This window comes from Ipomoea triloba, chromosome 14 (assembly GCF_003576645.1).
Source record: "Ipomoea triloba cultivar NCNSP0323 chromosome 14, ASM357664v1".
Classification (NCBI taxonomy): domain Eukaryota; kingdom Viridiplantae; phylum Streptophyta; class Magnoliopsida; order Solanales; family Convolvulaceae; genus Ipomoea; species Ipomoea triloba.
The window spans coordinates 3,075,063-3,093,653 of NC_044929.1; the positions used below are offsets into that span (position 1 = coordinate 3,075,063).

At 33.2% G+C, this 18,591-nt stretch overlaps 1 protein-coding gene across 1 annotated transcript in view; it reads right to left on the reverse strand.

Moving 5' to 3' along the window:
* The window catches only part of LOC116004343 (methylecgonone reductase-like), a 57,416-nt gene that overhangs the window by 19,221 nt on the left and 19,604 nt on the right, over window positions 1-18,591 (reverse strand). The gene's annotated exons all lie outside the window — the stretch shown is intronic.

The following is an 18,591-nucleotide window of genomic DNA, read 5'->3' on the forward strand; positions in this document are numbered from 1 at the left end:
TTAGTAAGATCAATGCCTCTCCTCTCACCGCACAACCGCACCTGAGAAGCCCTATCGCACGCGAACTGAGTTTTAATATATATATATATATATATATATATATATATATATAGACTTGCTATTTTGTTTTATAGATCATATGAATTTAATTATTGGAATAGATTCATGGATCATTCAGCATTATATTTTTGTTTTATGTATATATAGGAATAAATTCAGCACTCTTTATTGTTTCTAATACGGAGTAATAGATAGTATTACTAGTTTGGCTATGCATAGGAAATTAAATTAAAGGTCTTGTACTGAGAATTACAAAAGAAGCTAGAAATGATAAACTCTTTCCCTGCAGCTTACTTCAATTATTCTTTCTTGATCCTCCGTCTTCACTATGTTCTTCTCAAGGAGCTGAGCTAGTATAGCTCCGGCTCGAATGGGAGCTATCAAGGAGGTAGTAATCTGTATCACCATCAACCTGCAAATACAAACTCATTCCAGTAGTCCATATGCAATCAAAAGACTTAATTCAACAAATGCTAGTAGAATATATATATAATACTATACATACCATAATAAGTTCCTAGGAAATTGTGAGAAATTGATGTTTTGTTTTGTTGAGTTTTGCCAGGACACCTCCAATATCCATCCTTTCATCAGGAGACTCAATTGTGCAATCCAAAGCCAACTCCAAAATAGATGAAATACATTGCATATTTTGCGTAAATTGCAATGTTTCAGGCTTCAATAAAGTTGGGTCCAAAATTTCATCAAGATGATTAGAGAGTGAATTAGAAACCCATCTCTTTAGACTGAGGTCTCCCGTGAACATTTCATCATTTGGCCCCTTCTTTGTAAACACTTCCATCAACATTATGCCATAACTATAGATATCAGCCTTGGTAGAAACCATTCCACTTGATCCGTACTCTGAAACAGATACACATACACCAAATCAAAGTTATAATAATAAATTTATATTTTCCAACAAATAAAATTAATCGAGAATTTAAAGGAACAAAAATAAAATATATAAATTACCTGGGGCAATGTATCCGATTGCGGCCAAGGTCATTGTATAGACAATAGATTCATCATGGCCAAGCAGCTTTGAGATGCCAAAGTCACTTACATGTCCCACCATATCATCGTCAATTAAAACATTACTTGGTTTTAAATCACAATGAACAATTGGAGTTGCGCAATCATGGTGCAAATACTCTAACGCACATGCCACATCAATCATTATGTTTAGTCTTTGCATGATGTCTAAAGATTGCTGGTTAGAATACAACCAGTTGTCCAGACTACCATTAGGCATGTACTGAAGTATAAGCGCTTTAAAATCCGCGTTAGAGCAAGCAGTAATAACCTTTGTAAGATTTCTGTGACGGACATTGCACAGAACTTTGCATTCTGTATCAAAACTCTTAAATGCACCTTCAACTTGCAAATTAAATACCTTGACGGCTAAGAGCAATCCATCAGTAAATCTGGCCTTGTAAACAGAACCAAAGCTTCCCGTCCCTATCAAGTTACTATTATCAAACCCTTGAGTTGCTCGTTGAAGTTCGTAGTACGAAATTCTCGTAAGAACTACTTCTCCAACTGGATTAGCCTCATCATTATTTGGTCTTTTGCATTTCCATTGTATAAGTATATACAATGAGACTCCCACTAGCAATGCAACCATCACAGAGATAAATGCAATCCATAGTATTATCCTTGTTGATAGAGGGGAACTAAAATCAGCATTACAAGGTGGAACTTTTAGCCTTGGAGAACCACACAACTCTTCATTGCACAAAAATGACTGATAACTGAAGTTTGAAAAAGGGCCTTTGCTCGGAATTTCTCCACTTAATCTATTGCAAGATACATTCAAAAACCTGAGATAGCGGAGTGTTTCTAATGATTTAGGAATCCTTCCTGTTAGATTGTTGTTTGACAAATCCAAGCGTTCCAAATTAATCATGTTTGCAAAAGAGTCAGGGATAGGCCCTTGTAGAAGATTATTCTCCAAGGAAATAGTTGCCAGTTGTTGCAAACCTCCAATGGTAATTGGAATGTAACCTGAGATATGATTCACTGATAAGTTGATATATGTTGCAATTTTTAGATTTCCAATCTTAGGTGGTAAAGATCCATTCAAGAAATTTGAAGACAGGTCCAAGTATAAGAGGTCCTTTAGATCCCAGAGGCTTGATGGTATATTAAAACTCAATCTGTTAGAGTATAGATAGATCTCCCTCTGAGAAGTAACATTTCCAATGCACTCAGGAATAGAACCCCAAATTTGATTTTTGCCTAAGTTTAATCTTCCCAAGTATTTTAAATTACAAATACTGCTTGGCAAGGATCCACTTAATCGGTTCTCAAATGAGTCAAACAGTTGAACCATTTCTAGACCTTTTATGGCTCTAGGAACCACTCCGAACAAGTCATTTTTTGACAAGTCTAGTTCTATTAGACTGCTTAAGTTACCAATTCCATCTGGAATATTCCCCTTGATATTACAACCATTTACAGAAAAGGTATCAAGAGAGGTGGAGAGATTCCCAAAGGAGGTGGGCAGGACAATGTTCAGAGGGTTGTGATCCAGGATAAGTTTTCTCAAGTACCTACAATTTGCTGCAATTGAAGAGATAATATTGGACCCTATAGTAAAGGATTCACTTGTCAACTTATTATATTCCATATTCAATACTTTCAACAATCTTAATTCTCCTAATGAGTTAGGAATTGGGCCACTGAAACTATTAGTACCGAAGAATATGACCTCCAGTTTAGAACAATTGGAGATGTAACTAGGAATAGCTCCAGTGAGGTCGTTAATATTAAAGTTAATCCCAACGAGATTTGGAAGCCTAGAGCCCATTCTAGGTGGAAGATTACCTGAAAGACTATTGATCCCAAGATTCAATTCCAACAGAGTGGAGATATTGAATATATCCCATGGTATGGAACCACTAAAAGAATTTATTTGTAAATAAACTCTTTCCAACTTGTGAAGATTGCTCATCTCTCTGGGTATTGTACCTGCCAAATCGTACAATAAAAAAAGTTCAAAACTTTTTAATGAATCTTGACAACATATTATTATATGTGCAATGCTAAACGCTCTTACACAATATTGTAAAAAATAGTATATATTGACATTTAATGTGACTATTTGTAAGTATGATTTTGAGAGTGCTACCCTGCACGCTCCTGCATGAAGCCGTTAATAAAGTCATTCTTCATAAGAATGAACTAGAAAGCCAACTTACAAGAAAAATTAAGGCGGTTAGAAGTTATCAAGGTTGACAACATATTATTATATATATGTGCAATGCCTTTTTTTTTTTTTTTTTGAAAACTTATATGTGCAATGCAAAACGCTCTACACAATTGATGGGGATATTGGAAACGACCTAAGAATGAGGACCTAGGCCCAAGATAGGTGACTTGGGGCCAAGGTTGGCGATCCAAACCAAGAAGGTGGCGCAAACCCAAGATAGAAGACCGACCTGAGCTGAAGGGCTCGGACTAGGTGACCCAAACCGAGAGACCTGGATGAGGCTGTCTGAGCCGGTTGGCTGGACCCGTCCTCTACGGCCTGCTCCGGGAGATCACCGTTCCACCTCGGAGCCTGTCTCCGGGGCTGGGACAGCTAGATTTACCCTAACTACTCGGCCCACCGTGGTTTTGACCTAGTCTTGTGGCCCACCATGAAGTTAGCTAAATTCGTTGAAATCTCCATGTATAAATTGGAATTGTTTACTTATTACAAATCATGTGTTATTCCCCTACAAACATCATGTTCAATTCGTTTCTTAAAAACTTCTTGTAATCTTCTTGCCTGAATTCATCTGATACTATTACAATTGTACTCAATTATCCATTTTCCCTATATTTTATGCCAGCTATGTTGATCCGTTTACATCCCGGGTCTATTAGTTCCATCATTGGTGCTTTCATTGAGAGCTCGACGTCTAAGCTTGAGCATGTTTTTCACTTTCGTTCCACGACCATCTCGATCAACAGTTGAGAGGTCCACCTCTCATAATTCCCGCGACTCCTGCCACACCAACATCACCCTAGGCACTATCCCGTTTATTAACAGGAAATTTTTTCTAATTTTCTGGAAATTTGGAAAATTAGAGAACGGAAAACAGAAAACATGCTTACTAGCACAGTTTTTCATTTTGAAAGTAGGAAACAATTTCTCAGTTTTCTAGAAAACTGAAACACTATTAAAAACTGTTTTCTAAATGGAAAACAGAATTATTTATCATCTATTAGACTATATGTCACTATAACCACATTCTCACCATTATTTACTTACATTTTATTCATTACTATGATTACCTTCATTATCATCTTCTTTTACTTATCATCATCTTCTATCTTTTCTATTTACATTACTTATTTATGTAAGATTTTCCCTAATAATATATATATTATATATTATATATTAGGGCCTTAATTAAGTGGTGCAAGTTAACTAGGTTTATTAAGTGGTTTGGTTGGACTAAACAACTAGTAGTTGTATTCAACCAGACACTGTGCCTATATAAATCTGTATTGATGGGATACAGGATAGGCATTATATAGCACATACAGTTCGGTACTCATACTGCTCAGTAGACACCAGTACACCATCTAGGGTTCTGAGTCAAGTATGAGACAAATATGGCTGACGGTCTACCGTTCAAGAGGCATTACATCAACTGTGGCTGGAGATCAATATGGCTTCCGCTTCCGCCACTACGAATCAGGTTTCTCGTATACTATTCTGTTTAGTTAGATTATTTATGTCTAACATTCATATACACAAAATGTATAACTGTTTGGGGTATAAACAAAACTGTAGGGTATAATCCGAAATTTAATAGTTCACTTATGAATAAATCTTTAAAAAAAAATGGTGTACTGGTGTCTACTGAGCAGTATGAGTACCGAACTGTATGTGCTATATAATGCCTATCCTGTATCCCATCAATACAGATTTATATAGGCACAGTGTCTGGTTGAATACAACTACTAGTTGTTTAGTCCAACCAAACCACTTAATAAACCTAGTTAACTTGCACCACTTAATTAAGGCCCTAATATATAATATATAATATATATATTATTAGGGAAAATCTTACATAAATAAGTAATGTAAATAGAAAAGATAGAAGATGATGATAAGTAAAAGAAGATGATAATGAAGGTAATCATAGTAATGAATAAAATGTAAGTAAATAATGGTGAGAATGTGGTTATAGTGACATATAGTCTAATAGATGATAAATAATTCTGTTTTCCATTTAGAAAACAGTTTTTAATAGTGTTTCAGTTTTCTAGAAAACTGAGAAATTGTTTCCTACTTTCAAAATGAAAAACTGTGCTAGTAAGCATGTTTTCTGTTTTCCGTTCTCTAATTTTCCAAATTTCCAGAAAATTAGAAAAAATTTCCTGTTAATAAACGGGATAGTGCCTAGGGTGATGTTGGTGTGGCAGGAGTCGCGGGAATTATGAGAGGTGGACCTCTCAACTGTTGATCGAGATGGTCGTGGAACGAAAGTGAAAAACATGCTCAAGCTTAGACGTCGAGCTCTCAATGAAAGCACCAATGATGGAACTAATAGACCCGGGATGTAAACGGATCAACATAGCTGGCATAAAATATAGGGAAAATGGATAATTGAGTACAATTGTAATAGTATCAGATGAATTCAGGCAAGAAGATTACAAGAAGTTTTTAAGAAACGAATTGAACATGATGTTTGTAGGGGAATAACACATGATTTGTAATAAGTAAACAATTCCAATTTATACATGGAGATTTCAACGAATTTAGCTAACTTCATGGTGGGCCACAAGACTAGGTCAAAACCACGGTGGGCCGAGTAGTTAGGGTAAATCTAGTAAACAGGGCCATATATGTCTTGAAATTCAAAAGTTAATGCTCAGAAATTAATACCTATATGTTTATACTGGGTCAGTCCAAATATTTTATAGGTCCGGAGTGAAATTAAAAAAAAAGGACCCCTATATAGAGAAACTAAAATTTAAATTTAAAAATACTAAAATGATAATATCAAATAACATAAAATGTGATTAAAAAATTTTCAATAATTTTTAAATACAAAAACAATAATGACAAAAAAATTATACGTGCTTTACTCGATGTAAAATCATCGATAATTGAATCAAAATTAATATAAGATTTAATTCCCTTATAGGCTCTTTTTTAATCAAAATATCCCCTGATTTACTATCAAGATTAGCCCAATTCTTGGGATCATAAATATCAAAATTAAGGATAAGATGTTCATTAGCCAATGTATTGTCAACACTCAAATTTTACTGTAGGGAGACGTTAAGATAATGTGATGTAATTAAGAAATTAGTGATTCTAAGTTATTTTATTATACTTAGATCTCAACGTGCTAAAACAAAACTTAATATTAATAAATTAGACAATACAACATTCACTCTATTACATGTAAAAAAAAAAAAACATGTTTTACATATGCTTAGAGACTCAAATCTTAATGTTCAAAAACTAGATGCTCATAAGTTAATGTTCATAAACTATTATGTTTTGTAACTCAAAGGTTTATATATGTTCAGAAACACACTTGATCTGGTGAAACATTGTCGCTTTGAATCAGGGTCCACTTTATTAGGTGAACCTTAGTCCTGGCTCACAATATAATTATTTTGGTTGCAGAGGTTAGACCACGTACTTCATGAACTACTACGGCTAGAGAGCGGAAAAAGTTGTATCCCCTTGGGTTATCCCCATTAGTAGCTTTTGTAGTGATTTTGGAAAAGTAAAAACTTGGAGGGTGGTTTTTTTACAAATGGGAGTGCATGTTTTAATGGGTATCTTCCTCCTGCAAAACATGGGGTTTTGGGAGGTTTAGTGGGCCCCATTAGGGGAAAAGTCATTGCGCCTCAAGTGCATGAGGCGTAGTGACAGCGCCCAGGTGCAGCGCGTAAATATATATATATATATATATATATATATATATATATATATATATATATATATATATATATTAGTTTTTGTTTTGTTTTTTTCCTTTTCGATTTCGATCTCTTTCCTAATCACACATGCAAAATCCCCTAAAAACCCACCATTATTGAGGAAGGAAGTCTTGGCCGTACTCTTGCTTTTTACTTCTTTTATTTTACGTTATTCTCAATGTCAATATATATATATATATATATATATATATATATATATATATATATAATTCAGTTTCCGTGTAGTTGGGTGTCTCCCGTGCGGTTGTGCGGTTAAATCTGAGCCATTGATCTTGCTTAAATCAACGTCTAAGATTACCAAAATTAAAAAAAAAAAACGCGGTGGCAATTTAGTAATTTTCTATATGGGGCAAACTTAAGGTGTGTAGAGTTTTGTACTTAAGGTGCGTAGGTCTTGTGCTTTAAGTGCCTATAGTTGGGAACTTGAGGTGCGTAAGTTTTGTGCTTAAGGTGCGTAGGGTTTGTGCCTAAGGTGCATACGTCTTGTGCTTAAGGTGCGTGGTATTTGTGCTTTAGGTGCTTGCAGTTGGGAACTTAAGGTGCGTATAGTTTGTGCTTAAGGTATGTGATTTCCATCTTAAGGTGCGTGATTTTTGTGCTTAAGGTGCGTCTTTGTATCACTTAAGGTGCGCCTTTGTATCACTTAAGGTGCGCCATTGTTATAAACTGAAAGTGTGCGATGTTAAAACTTAAGGTGCGCCGCGCCATTTTTAACCTATGCTTCTTCCTTCTAGATGTGTGTTTTTTAAATTTTCATTGATTTGAGCCGTTGATCTAGATTTGATCAATGACTCAGATTTAACCGCACAATCGCACCTAAGACTTCTTTCGCACCTGAACCCGTATATATATATATATATATATATATAACACCCAGGAGAACTCAGAACGCATGACATCCGTCCACGTGTGCATATCTAACGGTTGAGAAACACTAATTTTTTAAAAAAAATACGGTGACATTTTCGTAATTAATTGAACATCGAAGTGCAAGTAAAATGTTTTATAAGTGCAAGTAGCACTTTCATATAGTGCACCTAAATGCAAGTAAAATTTACATTGAGCATCAATACTAGCTAAGTGCATCTAACGTTATAAGTAGTTGCACCTAACGTATAATTATGTGCACGTAGGTGTACGAATGTTAACAAGGTAAGTGATTTTACTTGCAAAGATGCACCAGCTACTTTCACTTATAAGTTATAACACATTTCCTTACACCAAAGTTCAAGTTATTTACGAAAATGTCACCGCGTCGTTTTTTTTTTAAAATTACATCTAATTCATTGATCTGGACACGTGAACATCTATAAATGGTTCTTATTTCTCTCTTGGGCGCTTCACGCTTGTTCTCATTAGATGAGTTGATATGATCTATGCAAATATACACCACACAGTGTTAGCAAATACACTATTAGGGGCAGAGGAGTTATGATGTATTATTTTGGGTGTTTGGTGTGTTTTTTGGTATTTTTGTGTATTTTCATTGTGGTGCTTTTTCTAACATTGAGTGGTGCATTTTCTAACATTGAGTGGTTTGAATCACACCGACCGCACGGGAAGGTGCGACCACATTATTTTGGGTGTTTGGTGTGTTTTTTGGTATTTTTGTGTACTTTCATTGTGGTGTTTTTTCTAACATTGAGTGGTGCATTTTCTAATATTGAGTAGTTTGAATCGCACCGACCGCACGGGAAGGCGCGGCCACATTTGAACATATATATATATATATATATATATATATATATATATATATATATATATATATATATATATATATATATCGATTGGCTCTCTATAGGGCCTAAAGAGACCACTCTTGTGATGGCCCCTCCAAGGTTGAAAAAATGCCTTACACATCGCCTTATCGTTAGCCAATCCTTATACCATGGACTAGCTAGAGTTCATGGTGTACTCTAGACATTAGTTTATATTTATGTGTCTTATGTTGTGTGTTTTATATTTTGTGTTATGAAATTCTGTATCTTAAGAGTATAATTCTGTACCTGAAACAAATTAATAGTTGTATATGTTACAAATTTTTATGTCTTTTGTTGTGAAACTTTGTTCCTATGAGCACAAATTGTGTAAATACCTAAATCATATTTGAAAAAATAAGCAAATATATATTACATGCGTATGTTTCTTGGGTTATGATTTTTTGTTTCTTGTGTTATGAAATTTTGTACCTTACAGTATGAATTCTGTACCTCGATTATTTTTATCCAGGATCCACAATACTATGTGAATCTTGTTCCATGATATAAATTGCCATCGTTAGCCACCACACTAACACCTTTTGTTTTAGATCTAAACAAATTTATGATGATATGTTCTAGACCTAATGTTCATATTGAAATATTGAATAACAATTCAGATATTCAAATAAATAAATAAATAAAAAGAATAGACAAAAATAACAATATACTAATAACCCAGTAATATAAAGTATGCATGTATAGAAGGAGAATCAGCGTATGGGGTAATTACCTGATATGTTGTTGGTGTTCATATTCAGCAGTTGCAGTGAAGACATGTTAAACATATGCCGTGGTAGCGAACCCGTTAAGTGATTGTTTTCAATTTGTAATTCCTTCAAGTCATGGAGACAGCCAATTTCTTTAGGAACTCTTCCTGAAAAAAGAAATTATGGATTTTGAGACATAATCTAGCCGGCAAATTATCACAAGTTAAGGAGGTAAATAAATTTTAATTGTCCATAACTGAAAAGGTTCGAATTCAAACTTGTGACTTTGTATTTAAGTTTGTATCCTTAACCAGTTTAGTTGGGTATTTCTAATGATTTTGAATATTTATAACGAAAGGCGGAATTGAAAGTGCTGTGCAAATTAAATTAAGCTTGACTAACTATCAAATGTAAATTAAAAGTCATTGATTTCACAAAACAATAATCGCTAAAAAATTGGACATACAAATATGCAATACAAGTTCATTAAAGATACTGGGGTGTTTGGTAAATAGCTATTAGCTGATTGAGCTAGTGTGTTTGACAAGTTGATAGCATTAACTGATTGTAGAAAAGTATTTGGTAAATTAACTATTACATGATGCAAAATTACTTTTCTCAAAAAGTTTATCAAAAAAGTTGTTTTGAGTAACTTTTTGAATTTTAACATTTTGGAATAATAAGCCGTTACAAAAAGCTAATTAATCAAACAGTCATATTGATTGTTTAATAATGGTCAAATAAATTAAAATTGGCTGATAAACTAATTATATTACCAAATAGAGCTATTACAAGTAGGAATTCAATAAACTAACTTTTGCCACCTATTGGATCAATAATATACGAAAACTCTCAAATGGAATAGCAATTGTGATAGCAAAGAATTAAGCATTGTGTCATACCTCTAAGGTTGTTACCGCCAACACGAAAGCCCTCAAGACTCGTTAAGTTCCCAAACTCTGGTGGTATCGTTCCCTCAAAATGATTGTAGTTCAATCCCAAAGATATTTGTTTAAAACACATGGATAAACCTTTTGGCATCTCTCCACTTAAGAGGTTACTGGTTACTTCAAACCTTCTAATATTTATAAGATGAAGGCACAAATTTGGGGGAAGGGTACCAGATAAATAATTGCTTACCAATATCAAATTTTCCAAAGTAGAAAGGTTGAAGATGGTGGATGGGATAGAGCCACTGACTTGATTAAAACTCAAGTCCAAGGTTTCTAGCTTTGACAGGTTAAACAATGAAAGAGGGATAGAACCGGTAAAGTGATTTTGACCCAGGTTTAGTACTTGAAGATTGGATAGAAACCCAAACCATGAAGAGATTTCTCCAGTAAGATTGTTGTCTCTAAAATCAAAGATTTTCAATCGATGCAAGTGACTTAAGGTATCGGGCAAATTTCCAGTGAAATTATTGCCGCTTGCTTTGAGAGAGACAAGAGAAGAGAGGTTTCCAAATTGTGACGGAATTGTTGCAGAAAGCCCCATTTGAGAAATGTCTAAAGCAATCACTCGTTGAATACGAGTGCCGCAAGTGACTCCAATCCAATCACACACAGAAGAAGCATTAGACCAGTTGGCTAATATGATGGGATGAGAGTGCATGTTAATAATACTTGACTTCAACGCAAGAAGAGAGGATTCATCAGTAGCCATGCTCATGCCCGAGCAAGACATTACGAAGAAAAATAATAATAATAACACCATAGAAAAGAATGAAAAACGTAACTTCGGCATCGTATGTAAATTGAGAGTAATAGTCTTGTATCGATGATCAATGATGTGAAACACCCTCAGTGATGATCAATTATATAAATAAATTAGGGAAAATTGCACTTTTGGTCCTTAAATTATATGATAATTGTAAAATTCGTCCCTACATGTTGGTCATACTCAGTTTTTGTCCCCCTTTTTTTTTTTTTGATAAACTCACTTTTTTGTCCCTAAGTTATCATTGACGTTACACTTTTTGTCCCTTTACTAATAAAACATTAGGGATGAAATTTATAATTTTAGTATAACTTAAGAACAAAAAGTGAGCACGAAAAGACGAAATGTGCAACAACCATATTAATAGGAATGGGAATCGGAATCAAAATGAGAATCAAATACTTGGTAATGGTAATGAGTTTTGGTGAAAGTATTTTGCATGCTTGGTAATAGGATAGAATTTGAATGTTTATCAATATTAATGTTTTTTAAAATACAAAAAAAAAACAAAAAATCAAGATACTTGATCTTAATATAATGACATCCAAAGCACCAATGTCAACAAAAAAAAAAAATCTAACAGTACTATTCCAAACTTAAAAATTATATTATCAATAAGATGGAATGATACCCATTTTTAATTAGAGAATGAGTTTTTAATTGAAGGGGTAATCAAATCTCATAATTGTGTTTTAAAAAATTGTCAACCAAACACTAACAATAGTTTTGATTCTCATTTCTTGTGTGTAAACACATGAACCAAGTACCTGAAAGCTGAAAAGCTATAAGCTATAAGCTTAAATCTGAAGAGCTGTTAAGCTAACTGTTATGTTTTAAAGTGTTTGGTAAAATTAATTTTTTGATAAGTTGATAAATGTAACAAGACTAAAAAGGGCATCGTCATAAAATTTAAATAGGTTTGTTTACATATTAAAATATAAAATAGTGAAACTAATATATTTTAATAAAATATAAAGTAAGAACATATATTTGAAAGTATATAAAGTAAAACAAAATATTTATAGTTCACAAAATTAGTTCATATAAAAATTAATGTTTAAACACACAAATGTCAAATTAAAATTACAACCGAACATATTGAAGAGAAAATGTCAAAAATGATTTTAATTGGCAGGGGTAAAAGATGTAATTTATTTAAAATAATAAGGATAAAAATGGAAAAAATTTAGAAAGATACTAGCTTATTTTTGAAAAGCTACCTAAAGTAGCTTATCAAAATAGGCTCTTATTTTAAGTTACTAATTTATTTTGAAAACATTATTAAACAGGACTTAGCTTATTAGTAGATTAAAATAAGGGCAAAAACTTGTGTGAGACCGTCACCATGAGACGGGTCGGGTCAAAGTGCAAATGTAACACTTATATGCACAAATGCCATACTTATATGCTCAAATGTAATACTAATCAAGAATAAAATTTTTGTTACTTATTAGGGTAAATGTAATACTTTTAAGGGAAAATANAATCGATGCAAGTGACTTAAGGTATCGGGCAAATTTCCAGTGAAATTATTGCCGCTTGCTTTGAGAGAGACAAGAGAAGAGAGGTTTCCAAATTGTGACGGAATTGTTGCAGAAAGCCCCATTTGAGAAATGTCTAAAGCAATCACTCGTTGAATACGAGTGCCGCAAGTGACTCCAATCCAATCACACACAGAAGAAGCATTAGACCAGTTGGCTAATATGATGGGATGAGAGTGCATGTTAATAATACTTGACTTCAACGCAAGAAGAGAGGATTCATCAGTAGCCATGCTCATGCCCGAGCAAGACATTACGAAGAAAAATAATAATAATAACACCATAGAAAAGAATGAAAAACGTAACTTCGGCATCGTATGTAAATTGAGAGTAATAGTCTTGTATCGATGATCAATGATGTGAAACACCCTCAGTGATGATCAATTATATAAATAAATTAGGGAAAATTGCACTTTTGGTCCTTAAATTATATGATAATTGTAAAATTCGTCCCTACATGTTGGTCATACTCAGTTTTTGTCCCCCTTTTTTTTTTTTTGATAAACTCACTTTTTTGTCCCTAAGTTATCATTGACGTTACACTTTTTGTCCCTTTACTAATAAAACATTAGGGATGAAATTTATAATTTTAGTATAACTTAAGAACAAAAAGTGAGCACGAAAAGACGAAATGTGCAACAACCATATTAATAGGAATGGGAATCGGAATCAAAATGAGAATCAAATACTTGGTAATGGTAATGAGTTTTGGTGAAAGTATTTTGCATGCTTGGTAATAGGATAGAATTTGAATGTTTATCAATATTAATGTTTTTTAAAATACAAAAAAAAAACAAAAAATCAAGATACTTGATCTTAATATAATGACATCCAAAGCACCAATGTCAACAAAAAAAAAAAATCTAACAGTACTATTCCAAACTTAAAAATTATATTATCAATAAGATGGAATGATACCCATTTTTAATTAGAGAATGAGTTTTTAATTGAAGGGGTAATCAAATCTCATAATTGTGTTTTAAAAAATTGTCAACCAAACACTAACAATAGTTTTGATTCTCATTTCTTGTGTGTAAACACATGAACCAAGTACCTGAAAGCTGAAAAGCTATAAGCTATAAGCTTAAATCTGAAGAGCTGTTAAGCTAACTGTTATGTTTTAAAGTGTTTGGTAAAATTAATTTTTTGATAAGTTGATAAATGTAACAAGACTAAAAAGGGCATCGTCATAAAATTTAAATAGGTTTGTTTACATATTAAAATATAAAATAGTGAAACTAATATATTTTAATAAAATATAAAGTAAGAACATATATTTGAAAGTATATAAAGTAAAACAAAATATTTATAGTTCACAAAATTAGTTCATATAAAAATTAATGTTTAAACACACAAATGTCAAATTAAAATTACAACCGAACATATTGAAGAGAAAATGTCAAAAATGATTTTAATTGGCAGGGGTAAAAGATGTAATTTATTTAAAATAATAAGGATAAAAATGGAAAAAATTTAGAAAGATACTAGCTTATTTTTGAAAAGCTACCTAAAGTAGCTTATCAAAATAGGCTCTTATTTTAAGTTACTAATTTATTTTGAAAACATTATTAAACAGGACTTAGCTTATTAGTAGATTAAAATAAGGGCAAAAACTTGTGTGAGACCGTCACCATGAGACGGGTCGGGTCAAAGTGCAAATGTAACACTTATATGCACAAATGCCATACTTATATGCTCAAATGTAATACTAATCAAGAATAAAATTTTTGTTACTTATAAGAGAAAAAGTAATACATTTTTCACAATAAGTAATGTTGACAAGTGCCTCTCACTTATAAGGGCAAATATAGTACTTTTGAGGAAAAATGTAACACTTTTAAATTGAAATGTAAAAGTATTGTATTTTCCCTTAAAAGTATTACATTTTTCCTCAAAAGTATTATATTTGCCCTTATAAGTGAGAGGCACTTGTCAACATTACTTATTGTGAAAAATGTATTATTTTTTCTCTTATAAGTAACAAAAATTGTATTTTTGATTAGTGTTACGTTTGAGCATATAAGTGTGAGATTTGCACATATAAGTATGACATTTGCATGGTGATTTGACCCGACCCGACCCGTCTCACGAATAAGGATATGTGAGACGGTCTCACACAAGTGTGACCCTAAAATAAGTTATAAGTTTCTAAATAAACTCTGTGAAAGAGAGCCAAAGTCTTGAGCCATTAATTAGCTTTCAAGTTTCCACATTTGCGTGTGTTTAGATTAAGACTTTTGCATGACCAAGTCTTGAGCCAGTTTCCCTCAAAAAAAAAAAAAGTCTTTAGCCATTAATTAGCTTTTAAAGTTTCCACATTTGGGTGTGGTTCGGTTAAGACTTCCGCATGACCAAGTCTTGAGCCATTAATTATCTTTCAAGTTTCTACATTTGCGTGGCCCGCGTGGGGGCTCCGTCATCCCATATTCCCATCTGATCACAGGCGCCTTATCCCTACAACTTGGCCGTGCCTCTTGTGGCTTGTCAATGTTGTACATATGCATCAATAATTGGAATTTTGAGTGTTGTTTGAACACTTCTAAAATGTTGATAGAATTTTAAATATAGACCTATTTGAGACAAGAGATTAATGTTCGAAACTTGGCAACATAGTATCGGAATTATGTTCAAAGTGAGCGTAGATTCCTTGTGCGTACCTATAATTTGGCTATGTCTCCTGAGTCACTAAATTGTCGTGATTTACGTTATCTCAAATGCTCTGTTGGATCAAGGTGTGGGGAGCTTTTGAGATTGAGAATTCAATCTTTTAGGACAAAAATTGTAAATATCGCATCCAAACACAAACGCGTTATCCCTACAATCAATGTTTCATGTTGATGATTTGACTCTACATAATACTCCCTTCGTCTCATTTTATGTGTCTGATTCGATTAACAAGCCTTGACTGAAGTTATTTTTAATTCAATTTTGCATAATATTAAGTTTAGTATTAGTATACAGAATTTATATATTTAGAAAGAGTTACCATCTGGGCCATTCGAGTATAGTAGTTTTGTCGCGTTTAGTCCTAAACTTTTAAATTGACCACCCGTGATCCTTCGACTTTCAAATTGTTACCATTCGTGATCCAAGTTAACCACCCATTGTCATTCAACTATCAAATTTTAACCACCATTATCCTTACAGGAGGACCGCTGCAGGTTAAATTTTGAAAGTTGAAGGACTATTGTTGGTAAACTTAGATCACGAATGGTAACAATTTGAAATTTGAAGGACCATGAGTAGTCAATTTGAAAGTTTAGGATTAAACACGGCAAAACCACTATACTCGAATGACCCCATATGACATTAACTCTATTTAAAAACTACACTAAAATACTATTAAATACAAAAAAAAAATCAATTTCAAAAATATGTAAAAATCATAAAGAAAATGAAATTATGTAATGCAAATATGTATCAAAATATTAAGCAATAAAAGATGCGCCAAAATAAGTACACAACTTAATTTGATCACGCAGTTGGAGAACACCTCCGAATCTGCGGGGCCACGCCCAAAAACCTTTTCACTTAAGATCAACCTGATGGTTTTACAATTGCAAGGTTCAATGAATTACAAAACTAGGTCTACCACCTATTTAAATATTAACCTTATAAATAACTCTATGAAAGAGTTTACAAGTAGTACAGTTTAAACTAATTATACCAATTAAACAAACTGTAATCAACCTGAATTTTAACACAGCNCGATTTAAAAGTATTACATTTTTCCTCAAAAGTATTATATTTGCCCTTATAAGTGAGAGGCACTTGTCAACATTACTTATTGTGAAAAATGTATTATTTTTTCTCTTATAAGTAACAAAAATTGTATTTTTGATTAGTGTTACGTTTGAGCATATAAGTGTGAGATTTGCACATATAAGTATGACATTTGCATGGTGATTTGACCCGACCCGACCCGTCTCACGAATAAGGATATGTGAGACGGTCTCACACAAGTGTGACCCTAAAATAAGTTATAAGTTTCTAAATAAACTCTGTGAAAGAGAGCCAAAGTCTTGAGCCATTAATTAGCTTTCAAGTTTCCACATTTGCGTGTGTTTAGATTAAGACTTTTGCATGACCAAGTCTTGAGCCAGTTTCCCTCAAAAAAAAAAAAAGTCTTTAGCCATTAATTAGCTTTTAAAGTTTCCACATTTGGGTGTGGTTCGGTTAAGACTTCCGCATGACCAAGTCTTGAGCCATTAATTATCTTTCAAGTTTCTACATTTGCGTGGCCCGCGTGGGGGCTCCGTCATCCCATATTCCCATCTGATCACAGGCGCCTTATCCCTACAACTTGGCCGTGCCTCTTGTGGCTTGTCAATGTTGTACATATGCATCAATAATTGGAATTTTGAGTGTTGTTTGAACACTTCTAAAATGTTGATAGAATTTTAAATATAGACCTATTTGAGACAAGAGATTAATGTTCGAAACTTGGCAACATAGTATCGGAATTATGTTCAAAGTGAGCGTAGATTCCTTGTGCGTACCTATAATTTGGCTATGTCTCCTGAGTCACTAAATTGTCGTGATTTACGTTATCTCAAATGCTCTGTTGGATCAAGGTGTGGGGAGCTTTTGAGATTGAGAATTCAATCTTTTAGGACAAAAATTGTAAATATCGCATCCAAACACAAACGCGTTATCCCTACAATCAATGTTTCATGTTGATGATTTGACTCTACATAATACTCCCTTCGTCTCATTTTATGTGTCTGATTCGATTAACAAGCCTTGACTGAAGTTATTTTTAATTCAATTTTGCATAATATTAAGTTTAGTATTAGTATACAGAATTTATATATTTAGAAAGAGTTACCATCTGGGCCATTCGAGTATAGTAGTTTTGTCGCGTTTAGTCCTAAACTTTTAAATTGACCACCCGTGATCCTTCGACTTTCAAATTGTTACCATTCGTGATCCAAGTTAACCACCCATTGTCATTCAACTATCAAATTTTAACCACCATTATCCTTACAGGAGGACCGCTGCAGGTTAAATTTTGAAAGTTGAAGGACTATTGTTGGTAAACTTAGATCACGAATGGTAACAATTTGAAATTTGAAGGACCATGAGTAGTCAATTTGAAAGTTTAGGATTAAACACGGCAAAACCACTATACTCGAATGACCCCATATGACATTAACTCTATTTAAAAACTACACTAAAATACTATTAAATACAAAAAAAAAATCAATTTCAAAAATATGTAAAAATCATAAAGAAAATGAAATTATGTAATGCAAATATGTATCAAAATATTAAGCAATAAAAGATGCGCCAAAATAAGTACACAACTTAATTTGATCACGCAGTTGGAGAACACCTCCGAATCTGCGGGGCCACGCCCAAAAACCTTTTCACTTAAGATCAACCTGATGGTTTTACAATTGCAAGGTTCAATGAATTACAAAACTAGGTCTACCACCTATTTAAATATTAACCTTATAAATAACTCTATGAAAGAGTTTACAAGTAGTACAGTTTAAACTAATTATACCAATTAAACAAACTGTAATCAACCTGAATTTTAACACAGCTTGTACTGATATAACTTGGAGCTGACTTCTCCGGATAGTACACCAATCTTTCCTTGTTTTGAAGTTTCCTTGCAGCACCTTCCAAATAATTTCTTGTAGCACCTTCTAGAATAATATTATTGTTTTTCCCGTTTTGGAAACTTCGATTTGTTCATTACAACATTTGCCTATTTATAATGTTGTGTGATCTTCTATTTGTTTGAGTCACGTACGCATGATCAATGCTGCTGCCACGATCCCATTTCAACATTTGCATTTCTTTTTCTTTCCTCATTTTTCGTTGCGCCATGATCACACT